A 12,600-nucleotide genomic window follows, 5' to 3' on the forward strand; every position below is an offset into this window, starting at 1 on the left:
AACTGTGCATATGTCTTCTCCGTTGGTTTTGTCGGTGCTAGCAGATTTTTGATGAGGCCATATATCGCGGACCCACAAACAGTGAGGAGAATCGTCCTGCGCTTGACCGCGGTCTTTTCCTTAGCCAGCTCGTTGGCCACGAAGTACTGGTCAAGACGCTAAACGAAGGCTTCCCAATCATCACCCTCAACAAATCTCTCAAGAATATCAATGGCAGCCATAACCGCATGAAATTTCGTGATCTGTTACTCGTCGCCAATTGTTATGTTCAGAATAACTCCACAAGACTGTATGCTGTAAGTTCAGACTGTTGTGACCTTGGTCTCTTTAATGTAACTCCAGAGTGAGGAAGCAGCATGGTAGACTGCCTTTTATACCTGTTTGCCCGGGGTGTGCAGGTGACCCTTGGGTCTCCCACAGGTGGGCCCCCTGATAGCAAGTCTTACACACTAGTAAAGTTTACATACATAACATTTCCCATATTAGAACAGTGACTACACTTCAAAAGTATTTCACTGGCTGTAAAGCGCTTTGGGATGTCCTGAGGTAGTGAAAGGTGCGATATAAATGCAAGTTCTTTCATTTTTTTCATTCTGCCATTGTGAGCCTGGACCAGGGTTGGGCAAGTATTTGGGCTGGAGGGTCACTTCAAAGTTTTGGTGCGCTGTTGAGGGCCGAGCACCAATGTTGCCCCTAAGGCGCGTGGTCGCACGTTTGCGCAGCAATCGCGAGGTCCCACGCCGGCCGTTCACCAGCTCCTGCCGCTGGAAGAGATACCGTGCAGCAAATTTAAAGGGACTGCTCACCAGCTCCTGCCGCTGGAAGAGGTACCGTGCAGCAAATTTAAAGGGACCACTCACCAGCTCCTGCCGCTGGAAGAGATACCGTGCAGAAAATTTAAAGGGACCGCTCACCAGCTCCTGCCGCTGGAAGAGATACCGTGCAGCAAATTTAAAGGGACCACGCATGTTGGTGAGAGCAAAGTGTTAAACTGGTAAATTTTAAACAGGCCAACTCATCATGTTGAGCATCACTCCCACTTCTACCCTCTTAATAATTTATAAACATAAGTCCAGATAGTAGTCAGATACTATCTTAAATGCACAAAATGTAGTGTAAAATAGTAAAATCTTCTGTTACTAAGTAAATGAAGTCATTGATCGATCGATCGATTACATGTTGTACTAAAAGTCGACTTGTCTGTTTGGCTCGAGTCTTTCGAAGCACAAGTAGCTCTTTGTGGATACTGTTCACTGCTTCAAAGATTTGAAGAAAATAAAAAATAATTAGCGGAGACTGATGGCGTAGCATGTCATAAGAACATGAGAACAAATGGCACCAAAGAATGGTTGGATATGGGTTTATGATCATTGTCCCTTAATCTCCACTGGACTGTCGGGAAACAGAGAAACATAGAAAATAGTTGCAGGAGTAGGCCATTCGGCCCTTCGAGCCTGCACCGCTATTCAATGAGTTCATGGCTGAACATGCAACTTCAGTACCCCATTCCTGCTTTCTCGCCATACTCCTTGATCCTCCTAGTAGTAAGGATTACATCTAACTCCTTTTTGAATATATTTAGTGAATTGGCCTCAACAACTTTCTGTGTTAGAGAATTGCACAGGTTCAGAAGAAAGAGGGGCCAACAGAAAAATGATCTTGTCCCCACAAGGCAGTAAATGTGGAGGGTGAGACGCCACGGGTCACAGCAGAATGGCACGATCAGAGATCTGGGAGCAAGCTACCCACCTTTTCTCTCGGCTGAGAATGCATTGGTTGAGTACAGGGACCTAAGGAGAAAAAAACACACATGACAAAAAGTAAATGGCAAAAAAGAAAACTTAAAAGGTTTACTTGATGTAAGAAAATGCTAGCTTTGTAAAATAAATGCAGGCAGTTATTTAGCTAAACTCTTATTTATCATAGAATTATAGAATGGTTACAGCACACAAGGAGGCCATTCGGCCCGTCGAGCCCGTGCCGGCTCTCTGCAAGAGCACCTCAGCCAGTCCCTCTCCCCCGCAGCCCTGCACATTTTTTTCCTTCAGGTATTTATCCAATTCCCTTTTGAAAGCCACAATTGAATCTGCCTCCACCATTCTGGATCTCAGGCAGTGCTTTCCAGATCCTAACCACTCGCTGCTTAAAAAAGATTTCCCTCATGATATTTTTGGTTCTTCTGCCAAGCGCCTTAAATCTGTGTCTTCTGATTCTCGATCCATCCTCCAATGGGAATAGTTTCCCTCTATCTACTCTGTCTAGACCCCTCATGATTTTGAATACCTCGATCAAATCTCCTCTCAAACCTCTCTGCTCTAAGGAGACCAACTCCAGCTTCTCTGGTCTACCACTGTAACTGAAGTCCCTCATCCCTGGAACCATTCTTATAAATCTTTGCACCCTCTCTAAGGCCTTTACATCCTTCCTAAACAATCATAGTCCAGTAAGTGATATTGCAGCTTGCTGTTGATGATAATTAGAGAAGTCATCATCATAGACAGCCCCTCATGGGCGAGGAAGACTTGCTTCCACTCTTAAAATGAGTCCTTAGGTGCTGAACAGTCCAATACGAGAACCACAGTCCCTGTCACAGGTGGGACAGGTAGTCGTTGAGGGAAGGGGTGGGTGGAACAGGTTTGTCGCACGCTCCTTCCGCTGCCTGCGCTTGATTTCTGCATGCTCTCGGTGATGAGACTCGAGGTGCTCAGCGCCCTCCCAGGTGCACTTTCTCCACTCAGGGCAATCTTTGGCCAGGGACTCCCGGGTGTCGGTGGGGATGTTGCACTTTATCAGGGAGGCTTTGAGGTGTCCTTGTAACGTTTCCTCTGCCCACCTTTGGCTCGTTTACCATGAAGGAGTTCCGAGTAGACTGCTTGCTTTGGGAGTCCCGTGCCTGGCATGTGAACACTGCCCAGCGGAGCTGATCGAGTGTGGTCAGTGCTGGTCGAGGACGCTAACGTTGGTGCATCTGTCCTCCCAGGGGATTTATAGGATCTTGCAGAGACATCGTTGGTGGTCTTTCTCCAGCGACTTGAGGTGTCTGCTGTACATGGTCCATGTCTCTGAGTCATACAGGAGGGCGGGTATTACTACAGCCATGTAGACCATGAGCTTGGTGGCAGATTTGAGGGCCTGGTCTTCAAACATTCTTTTCCTCAGGCGGCTGAAGGCTGCACTGGCAGCAGTGTTGAAACTCATCGTCAATGTCTGCGCTTGTTGATAAGAGGCTCCCGAGGTATGGGAAATGGTCCACGGTGTCCAGGGCCGCGCTGTGGATCTTGATGACTGGGGGGCAGTGCTGTGCGGCGAGAACAGGCTGCTACAGGCTGGTGGAGGACCTTTGTCTGACGGATGTTTAGCGTAAGGCCCATGCTTTCGTACGCCTCACTAAATACGTCAACTATGTCCTGGAGTTCAGTCTCTGTATGTGCGCAGACGCAGGTGTCGTTCGCGTACTGTAGCGAAATACTTTGTAGATAAATAGTGTATGAGGTTAAGAAGCATATAGCTTCCCATTTGGGCATTCATGTCACTGCAGAACTGCTCAGGCTGTTTCCATAGCTATTTTATATTCCTTTTGGCCATCTTTCATAGTTATCCTTCTGGCTCAGATATGCTGGGGGTAATTTTAACTTAACCCACCTGACAGATTGAAGTGACTGCCTGTTTACACCTTCGTCGATTTTACTTTCCATTGATTTCAGCCGAAGTTAATATCGGGCGGGGTGTAAAACAAGTGGCCGATCTGATCTCATTCGTTTCCCGCTGGGTGTGTTAGGTTAAAATTGCCCCCTGCTGTATCCAAACACACGCAAGCAGATTTCTCCTTCCAATACTTTTGTTCTGATCCTTAATAATGTTGGAGTTACTCTTACTAATGCAACTGCTTTAATTCTGACAGGCATGTGATCTGATAGCAAAGCAGTGATCTCTTCACATGCAGTGACCAAGTGGGAATAAACTGCAGGTGCATTGTGCATGAAGAAACCTATCCACGTGCGACCTTTTCTCTCATTTTAAGATGTGCATTGCTGAAGAGGAGAAGACAATTTGTAATGTGGAATACAATCTTGTGTCAGGCAATGTGCTCGGTCGGACATGTTGTTGAAATATTTATCAGACCCAGTATGGTCCTCTGCATTAAAAACTCTTGAAACATCTTGGATTTGTGACAAATTTAAGTTGATTTTATTGGAAATATCAAATTCAGCACTGACTTGGAGACCTTTATTATCGCAATGCTCTTGCCACTGAGATGCTTCAGCGACTGTCTGCCCCACCTGTGACAGACTGTGATTCCCATATTGGACTGTCATCATCATCATCATCATAGGCAGCCCCTCGAAGCGAGGATGACTTGCTTCCACGCCAAAAAGGGATGAGTTCACAGGTGTTTCAATGAAGGACCTAATATTCCAGATCCCGAACTACATCCTGAAGGGTGGAAGGTGCCTGTGCAATGATTTTTTTAATGTGTGGTGGCCGTTGCACACCAGTCACCACAAGGGCTTGACAGAGCCAGGTCTTGGTCCAGTGGCAAGGATTAACCAGGATGACTGGAGACCTGCTCTGCTGCATGGACCTAGTGCGCTTATATCGCAGTGTAAGCTGGCCCATGCTGCCCCTAGGCCCTCGCCTCTTCTGGCCCTGAACTCACGCCTCTCCTGGGCCCCGATCACGTCCCTCTACAATTTCTTGCTGCTCCTTCACCCCGACCTCGCCGCTCCTGCTGTTTCTGCCCACGCTCCAATCACCGACCTGGACCTTGATGACGTCACTCTTCGCTGCCGTTGCCCTCCTGTACCAGCTTGCGCTGTACCTTGCCGTGGTACGCCGCCATGCTGCCCATGGCCACCGCTCGCCACTCCTTTTATGGCCCTGACCTGCCGCTGATGGTCTCTCGCAGGTCGGGGTGTCCACTGTACAGTCACCTGAGAACTCACTTTTAGAATGGAAGCAAGTCTTCCTCGATTTCAAGGGACTGCCTATGATGATGATGATGATGCTACAGTAAGCTGAATAAGGTAAATTTGATATTTTCAATAAATACAGGGTTCAGTTGCATATTTCCAATATGACTGGCTTCCCAAGTACATTAAACGCCACATATCATATCTTTCAGTCATGCTCATTTTCAAAGAAAGGCTCAATTGTAACAGCCACATCAGCAAAAACGGAATGCACATAGTTCTCTTTCAGCTGATCTGGGATCTTGGATTTGCCTGACGTTGCTCTGAGATTGCTGAGCTGAGAATTCTTGGGGTCGATTTCCATTCTGGATGGACATCGGACAACCGGTGCTGTCTGCCCAATGTCCTCGGCGAGAGGACCGAGCTATTTTCATAGCCGGGCCTCATCTGTGTAATATCCAGCTATAACTGATAAACCAAGGCTCCCAGGTATCTTGCAGATCAGAGAGTGGCTGGGTGCGGGTGTGGGGGATGGGTGGGACCTGGGCGGGCGTGAAACTGGAAACTGGCGGTTCCGGGTGGAACAGATTGATGTTGCGATCAACGGATTCAATTTGCCCGCCTCTGTTTCTGGTTATGATTCTCCTGCTGCCCCAGAGACCATAAGCCGCCTCCTGATGTTAGGTGGGGTGGGGTCAGGCTAGGGGTCAGGTGCAGTGGATGTTCGGCCTCGAAGCCAGGCCTTGGTGGCCCGGATTGAATCCACTGGCGGGCCGGATGCTGCCCATCACTGGCCTAAACACTGGATAGCAATCAGTAGTGTGAATCCTGGCTGATTTTTACTCTGCCCACGCTAAAGCCAACACATCCACTGGGACCCGAGAGCAGAGCACAGACTACAATTTTTTTGGAATCTGCATCATTCAATTCTACGCTTGCTTATTGAGACGCTGAGAGAACAGAGATTCCGAGAGCGATTTTAACCCTACCCAGTGTAATGTATACACCTGTGAGTTTGCTTACAAGTTTGTTACAAAAATAGTTGTAGAGAAGTTGACTTCCAGTATTTGAAGGGGCTGCTCCTCAAATTCTGGTTGCACTTCAGTCCCACGCTCCTGATCTTTGGGCACCCTGTGTGGAGGAGAGCGGGCAGGCCAGAAGGCTTCCTTGTAGGACTGCTGCTGGGCATGACCAAGGTGGCCATCAACCGGTCCAGGCAGCGGGCGGTCGAGGGGGTTGTTCAGCCCGACTGCCTGCCTCTCTTCCGCAGTTACATCCGAGCCAGGGTGTCCCTGGAGATGGAGCACGTGGTGTACACCGGTACGCTCGTGGCCTTCTGCGAGAGGTGGGCGCCAGAGGAACTGGAGTGCATCATCACCCCTGGGAACAGAATTTTAATTTAATTTGATCAGTTAAAGTTCCCAGTTAATTTGAACATTTGTGGGTTTTAGTGCCCTTACTAAAAGGGGGTGCTTGATTTTAAAGTTCTAACCAAAATAGTATAGAGGTGTTGAGTTGGGAGTGGCTTAGCCAGTCACGTGATGCTCATAAGACTCAATAAAACCCTAGCCAGTTGGTTTTGGTTCGTTTGTTTGTTGTAACACACACCCAACCCCGTATGACGACACATCGCAAGCTAGCACTAAACATTTACATGGGTCATGCAGAACAAGCAGTTTGTTGGAATATAACAGATTTCTGGCTTTCCCAAAAGCAGTCTCTTGTGACTTCCCCCATACCCAGTCATCTCCCTTGCGTAGCAACACATGTAGAGGTTCTAGCAAGGTGCTTAACCCGGGTAGGAAATTACCAAAATAATTGAGGAGTCCCAGGAACGACCGCAGCTCCATCATGTTCTGTGATCTCAGTGCATTCTTGATGGCCTCCATCTTGGTGTCGGTGGGTCTGATGCCACCTGCCGTGAGTTTTCTCCCAAAGAACTCAACCTCTGGCGCCAGGTAAACACACTTCGAGCATTTCAACCTGAGTCCCACGCGATCTAGCCAACTTAGAACCTCTTCCAGGTTCTTCCAGGATGACATATTGATCACAGGTCAGGACAGCAAGTTCAATAGTGTCCCGACCTGCGATCAATATGTCGTCCTGGAAAACCACAGTGTGTGGAACCGACTTTAACAGACTCTCCATGTTCCATTGAAAAATAGCCGCAGCCGATCGAATCACAAATGGGCATCTATTGTAGATGAACAGACCTTTGTGCGTGTTGATGCAGGTGAGGCCTTTCAAGGATTCCGTCAGCTCCTGCGTCATGTAGGCCGAGGTCAGGTGCAACTTGGTGAACATCTTCCTTCCAGCCAGCGTCGCAAATAGGTCATCTGCCTTGGATAGTGGGTACTGGTCCTTCAGTGAAAAACGCTTAATCGTTATTTTATAGTCCCCACAAATTCTGACCGTGCCCATCGCCCTTGAGAACAGGAACAATCGGACTGACCCACTCGTTGAACTCCACCGGCGCAATGATGCCCTCTCTTTGCAGCCTGTCCAGCTCGATCTCTACTTTCCCTTGCATCATACATGACACCGTTCGTGCCTTGTGGTGAATGGGTCGTATACCGGGGACCAAGTGGATCTGCACCTTCGCCCCCGAGAAACTTCCGATGCCTGGCTCAAACAATGACAGAAACTTGCTCAGAACCTGGGCACATGAGGCGTCGTTGACGGAAAAAAGTGCTCGGATGTCATCCCAGTTCCAGTGGATTTTTCCCAGCCAGCTTCTGCCGAACAGTGTGGGGCCATCTCCTGGTACAATCCACAGTGGGAGTTCGTGTACTGCTCCATCATAGGAGACTTTTACTGCTGCACTGCCAATTACAGGAATCAGCTCTTTAATGTAAGTTCTCAGCTTGGTATGAATAGGGCTCAGCTTGGGCTTGTGTGCCTTGTTGCATCACAGCCTGTCAAAGGCCTTTTTGCTCATGATAGACTGACTCACACCCGTGTCGAGTTCCATGGATACTGGAATTCTGTTCAGTTCAACTTTTAACATGATAGGTGGACATTTCATCGGTGGTGAAGGTGTGTACCCCATACACTTCTGCCTCCTCGGTTTGAGTCTCTAGTTCAGTTTGATCCGCCATGGATTGGTCTTCCTCTGCAATGTGGTGGTTTGCAGAGTTTGCAGCTCATCTGCACATTTGCTGGAGGTGTCCCATTGTTCCACAGCCTTTGCGCACATAATGTTTGAAGCAGCATTGATGGGCTCAATGATCACTTCTTCAGCGCCAACACGGTATCAATTGCCTCGCATTAACGCTTGATGGCGGTCTCTGGGTCATCTGAAGTCATGCAGCTGCAGGCGTGTACATTCTTCCATACGCATTCCTGCCTGAAAACGACGTTACTTTGTGTACAGTACTTGCCGAAACATCTTTATGCTCCGAAATTTGTTTGGTGTTATCGCTGGTGGACGTAAATGCCTGGGCTATTGTTATGACTTTGCTCAGGTTCGGTGTTTCAACAGTCAATAGTTTGCGAAGGATAACCTCATGGCCAATGCCAAGCACAAAGAAGTCTCTTAGCATTTGTTCCAGGAATCCATCGAATTCACAATGTCCTGCAGGCGCCTTAGTTCGGCGACGTAGCTGACCTTCATACCGTTGACAAGTGTAAAATCGATACCTTGCCATCAGAACACTCTCCCTCGAATTTAGGTGCTCCTGGACCAGCGTACACAGTTCTTCATATGATTTAGCTGTTGGTTTCACCGGAGCAAGCAGATTCTTCATGAGGCCATAGGTTGTTGCCCCACAGATGGTGAGGAGGATCATGCTTCGTTTGGCAGCATTCGCACTCCCTTCCAGCTCATTGGCAACGAAGTATTGGTCTAGTCACTCCACGAAGGCCTCCCAATCGTCCCTTTCTGAGAATTTCTCCAGGATGCCAACAGTTCTCTGCATTTTCGCGTGGTGGTTCGTTATCTCGTCGCCAGTTGTTATGTCTCGAATAAGGCAATGTAACTGAGTACTGTAGACGTGAATAAGTGTGACATTAGTCTCTTTATTCTAACTGCAGAGTGCTGGTACAGCGTGGGATGCTTGTTTATATACAGTGCTCCCAAGGGATGCTGGGATCCCTTGGGATTCCACTGATGCGCCCTCTGGTGGCAGTAGAATGCTGGTTACATAGTGTTGCATACATAACACCCTTGAAGCAAATACATTACACCTGGAAACTCAGCGGGTGGGCAGTTCGAATTACCCAGGTTACTTACGCAGCCTGGAGCCACCATGAGCTGTCTGGCCTGTTAGTTAAACTGCTCCACCGAGCTGATGGTAAAGATACTCAACTCCTTCTTCACATATGCATGTCGGAGCTTGATGACGTCATCGGGACCCGACCGCAATGTTAGCTGAAGGGTTGCAAAATTTGTGGGAAAACTACCCCCCAGTGTTAGGACTCATTGGAAAGGAAATTTAATTTGGAACTGTCTACCAAAAAGTTTGAGATCCTAAAGTGCACATAGAAGAAACTACGAACTTTAATCGAATTTGGGATTTTACAAGGCAGAATGGGTCCGTGTGAGCAGGGCTAAGGACTAAAGGAACTATCCTTCAACGAAGCCTGTTTGAATATTGAAGCTGTCTGGGGTATTGAAGCTAAAGCAAATTGTCTGGAGAATTGTGGATACTCGAAAACCCTTCTCCCCAGGAGACATTAACATAGCAACAATTGACCCAGAGATAGCTAACTATCATCCTGATCTCTAACAATGGCACATCCAGCCCACATGAAAAACCCAAGCACAGACAGACACTGCAAATACCAAAGCTAATAATTCCATCAAGAAACAGATTTCGAAGATCGACACATCCAAGACAGGTTAACATTAATGAGCCCGCCAAAATATGACAAAGAAATATCAAGCCCGCCAAAATTAAACAAAGAATCTGGACTGATTTGGCGCGAAGATTAGAACAGCTCCAAAGGTATAACTGGGCCCTGCTTTAACAAAGGGTATGCTTTTGCTTCAGAAGACACCATTAGGGACGCATAGCAGAAGGTATGCACACAGCAGCCGAGCATCATAGAGCATCAAGAAGGGAGAGAGACCGCCGCAGCAGTTTTTTTAACTGACTTCTCCAGCCTCGACGTCCTGACATTGAAAAGGAAGGAAGAGCATCACCATCGCGGCAGCAACCGACCACAGCCAACGTGGTACCACCAAAAGCACCGCGATCGACCAACTTCGAAACAAAACTCCACAAGAAAGAAACCGAAGAATTGAAAGTTTCCACTCTACAACAGGTGACTACCAACAGGTGAAAACATTATCTAAAAAGACTTTGAAACATATTTCTAATGAAAGCAAATGGGTACTTACCCCATAAGTCCAAAACGCGCCCGACCGCATCAGCAGACACCACCCAACTGAAGATTGCGCAGTAAGAAGCCTTCTCCGACGTTCGGGGTACGGCAAGCAGAACCTACAGAATCCAGCGAACCCCAAAATCGCGAACCACCGCTAACTACTAGTAAAGGATTGGTGAGCATAGTCCTTGTTTGCCCTGAAGTTTAACCTAGTCAGTGTTAGGCATTGGGAGATGGGAGGTGTATTATTCACTGTAACCCCTTTGAATGTGTGATGTACTGCTCTTGATTTGAGTGATTATAAGTTTGACATTGTATTTTCTTGTCTTTAATAAAATCAAAGTTCTTTTGCACCAAACCAGTTGTCTCTCGCACTTTATCACATCCCCCAAATAAATCCAGAGTCTAGAACCCAGGGAGTGGGAGCGATTCGAACCGCTCAGAAAGTCAGAGGTGAACCTGACCCCACACACCACCCCCGACATAGCTGGACAGCGTGAGCCGGGAACCTTGGTGGTTTACCCGCCAGGTGAAGACAGCAGTAAAGAAGAGCTGGGGACAGATGAGGCCCAAACAGTTATGTTTAATTTACTTTCCTTGTGGGGCCAGGAAATGTATTGCTCCTCCAGGCCCCATCAGGAAAGCTTAGTCCTCGCCTTCTATAGACTTCCCAGCCCCGTCCCCTCTCCTTCTCAAACGCAAAACCCCTGCAAGAGTGAGAATTTGATGAAACTGAAGAATGAGAGGTGATCTTATCGAAACGTATAAGATTATGAGAGGGCTTGACAAGGTGGATGCAGAGAGGATGTTTCCACTGATGGGGGAGACTTGAACTAGGGTGCGTAATCTTAGAATAAGGGGCCGTCCATTTAAAACAGAGATGAGGAGGAATTTCTTCTCTTCGAGGGTTGTAAGTCTGTGGAATTCGCCTGCCTCAGAGAGCTGTGGAAGCTGGGACATTGAATAAATTTAAGACAGCGATAGACAGTGTTATGTATGTAACTGGGTGTTACCTGACACCGGAGGGCGCGACTGTCAGAGTCCTAATGGTCACTGGCAAACATGTGCAAGCCGTGCATATAATGTTGGCAGCCATGTTGAATCCACTCTTTGAGAATAAATAAACTGGAGTAAGGTCATGCCTGAACTAGCTCACCGTACTTAGCCTCGTGGAGTTATTTGATACTTAACAGACAGCTTCTTAACCGATAAGGGATTAAGGGGTTATGGGGAGCGGGCAGGGAAGTGGACCTGAGTCCATGATCGGATCAGTCATGATCGTATTAAATGGTGGAGCAGGCTCGAGGGGCCGTATGGCCGACTCCTGTTCCTATTTCTTATGTTCTTATGATACGAAGATACCTTCACTGGCCTACATTGAGCTTACCCTTGATTTGTTGTTAATCGATACAGATCTGGTATTATAAATGGTCCGGAATTTTCAGCCAGCAGTGAAGCGAAGACATTCACTGCTTGTCCCGAAGTACACTTCGCACAAGGATCTCGCAATCTCTGTGCCGAGAACTTCGGGTTTTCCGACCTTCAATTCAAATCAACGGAGGTTAATGGGGAATCCCTAGTGCGAGCTGCTGTGACCGTGACAAGCTGTCCAAGCAGCCAATCAAAAGGCAGACAATAAACAAGGAAGTGAGCAAGCTCTTAAAATTCTAACTTTTTAAAAATGTTAGAGAGAGCAAAAGAAAGATTGATGCTCTCACACGGGGAAAAGGCAAACCTGAAACAAAGATGAACAGACTTTAAAAATTTTTTTATTTTTTATTAACATCGACAAATTTCACACTGTACAAAATTAAAGTACGTTTTCCAGGCCCTTAGCCTTTGTTTCGCAGTCAATATGCTGTTAAAACCCCAGTTACACCTAACATTTAATGGGGAATTTAACAGCGTACTTACTGCGGAAGAGCCGAAGTTTTCATCATATTCAATGATTTGGCTGATTATACAGATTGCCTGCTCTGTGTGGGGGGGGGGGGGGGGGGGGTGGTGACAGCGCAGCCAGTGTTGGAGCTGTTGACTGACTGCAACCTCGGGATTTACACATGCGCATGCGCCAAATCCCAAAGTTGCGGTCAGTATTCAAGGCGGAATGACGGGCCAATATTATCACAAGATGTTCCAACACTGGAGAATGGTCTCAGGGCTGCCTTTCCTCAGCATCCTGTTGTTTTGGTTGAGTCAGGCTGCTGAATGATGGGCCACAGGGTATTGTGTGTTACGAGGGGCAGGGGGACATTGGGCAAGCTCACAGTTTGTACATCGAAATACTGCTGACATGCAATCTAATGTACTTTATTATGTAAAGTATAATCTGTACAGGAAGTTAGAGAGTGTTAATGGGACT

Source organism: Pristiophorus japonicus, chromosome 14, assembly GCF_044704955.1.
Source record: "Pristiophorus japonicus isolate sPriJap1 chromosome 14, sPriJap1.hap1, whole genome shotgun sequence".
Taxonomy (NCBI): domain Eukaryota; kingdom Metazoa; phylum Chordata; class Chondrichthyes; family Pristiophoridae; genus Pristiophorus; species Pristiophorus japonicus.